Raw genomic sequence first — 2334 nt, forward strand, 5'->3', positions numbered from 1 at the left:
TTATTATTTTGGTTATTAAAGAAAATAAAATGTTTCTTTTAAGAAAGGATTTTTTAAACCTGAGACAAAGACAAGTGGAAATGTTTATTTCTCTTTGGTGACTCAAGTGTTTATTTGAATAAAGAAAACTGCAATGATAATAGAGGGAACATTAGAATAAATTAAAATCAATCAGGACAGATTTATCCTAGATATTGTTGTATTTACAGCAGATATTTATATTCATATCCAGAGTTGACACCTACTTTTTACTAAGGAGATTAACTATGAAACACGAGACGTTGCATCAGAATAGAGGCGTAGATTTTGTTTTACAGCAAAATTTAGAGTCAGTTTTCACTCTGACACAAAGAATCGTTGAGAAAAAAAGSCATCTAGTGACATTTGAAGCTGGGAGAAAGGCAGAGCTTGACCTCCTACATCTGATGATACAAGTATTCATCTGCAACACAAAGACAGTTCTGTGTGTAATACAGAGGGAAAAACACAAAGACAAGTGAGGAGAGACGAGTGAAACACGGTTTGTTTCAGATGTTTGGGTGTAAATAGAAACATCAGTTTCATTCTTAGAAACATGGGTGTAAAAACTATACTGTATCTAACAATACTGAGCCTGACTAAATGAAACAAACAGCTTAGAAAACTATGCTGAAAATATTTTTATTTTTGGGTCAATATATTTTACGGGTTTGCTTGATACGGAACGACCTAAAAAACTAGCCATACATATAATTAGAGTCTACAGACAGGACTGGAAACCAGAAGCTGAAGCCACCATAGAGTACGGTGCCTTGTGAAAGTATTCGGCCCCCTTGAACTTTTCAACCTTTTGTCACATTTCAGGCTTCAAACATAAAAATATGAAATTGTAATTTTTTGTGAAGAATCAACAAATGGGACACAATTGTGAAGTGGAACGAAATTTATTGGATATTTTAAACATTAACAAATAAAAAACTGAAAAATTGAGTGTGCAAAGTTATTCGGCCCCCTTGCGTTAATACTTTGTTGTAGCGCCACCTTTTGCTGCGATTACAGCTGCAAGTGGCTCGTGGTATGTCTCTATCAGTTTTGCACAGGGAGAGACTGAGATTCTTGCTCATTCTTCCTTGCAAAACAGCTGGAGCTCAGTGAGGTTGGATGGAGAGCATTTGTGAACAGCAGTTTTCAGCTCTTCCCACAGATTCTCGATTGGATTCAGGTCTGGACTTTGACTTGGCCATTCTAACACCTGGATATGTTTATTTGTGAACCTGTCCATTGTAGATTTTGCTTTATGTTTTGGATCATTGTCTTGTTGGAAGATAAATCTCTGTCTCTGTCTCAGGTCTTTTGCAGAGTCCAGCAGGACTCCAACATTCTTCCAGAATGGTCCTTTATTTGGCTCCAACCATCTTCCCATCAGTTTTAACCATCCTCCCTGTCCCTGCTGAAGAAAAGCAGGCCCAAACCATGATGCTGCCACCACCATGTTTCATATATGTCAACCTCTTTGGATGTTTACCTGTATAAAGAGCCCTAAAAATCCATAAATTTTGCAAAAAATCCTTACAACAGTCAGCTGTGGACATGAAAGCGCCTGCTGCGAAGCAGGAGGAAAGGAGAGAGGAAAAAGTAACTTATTTCTAGCGGCAGAACAGGTTGGGAGATGGCTGTTTGATGTTATTTATTGTTTTTTAAATCATCCTATAGGCTCTTTGAAAATGAGATTTTTAAAATATCTGTAAGACTTGAAAAAATCCGTGAGATTGCTCTATACGTCCGTATACCTTCAAAATGACGTAAATCCTTATAACTTACAGACAATCTGTACAAGTTGACATGTATGATGTTTGACAGTGGAGATGGTGTGTTCAGGGTGATGAACTGTGATGTTTTTACACCAAACATATCGTTTTGCATTGTGGCCAAAAAGTTAGATTTTGATTTTCATCTGACCAGAGCACCTTCTTCCACATGTTTGGTGTGTCTCCCAGGTGGCTTGTGGCAAACTTTAAACAAGATATCTTTGAGAAATGGCTTTCTTCTTGACAGATTTGTGCAGTGTACGACTGATTGTTGTCCTATGGACAGACTCTCCCACCTCAGCTATAGATCTCTGCAGTTCATCCACAGTGATCATGGGCCTCTTGGCTGCATCTCTGATCAGTCTTCCCCATGTTCCAGATGAAAGTTTAGAGGGACGGCAGGGTCTTGGTAGATCTGCAGTGGTCTGACTCTCCTTCCACTTCAATATGATCACTTGCACAGTTCTCCTGGAGATGTTTAAAGCTTGGGAAATCTTTTTGTATCCTAATCCAGCTTTAAACTTCTCCACAACAGTATCTCAGACCT

At 38.4% G+C, this 2334-nt stretch overlaps 1 protein-coding gene across 6 annotated transcripts in view; it reads right to left on the reverse strand.

The window, feature by feature from the left end:
• Window positions 1-2334, reverse strand: part of clcn3 (chloride channel 3) — a 48891-nt gene that overhangs the window by 21093 nt on the left and 25464 nt on the right. The window lies entirely within an intron of this gene.

This window comes from Austrofundulus limnaeus, unplaced genomic scaffold, assembly GCF_001266775.1.
Source record: "Austrofundulus limnaeus strain Quisiro unplaced genomic scaffold, Austrofundulus_limnaeus-1.0 Scaffold522, whole genome shotgun sequence".
In the NCBI taxonomy this organism is placed as follows: domain Eukaryota; kingdom Metazoa; phylum Chordata; class Actinopteri; order Cyprinodontiformes; family Rivulidae; genus Austrofundulus; species Austrofundulus limnaeus.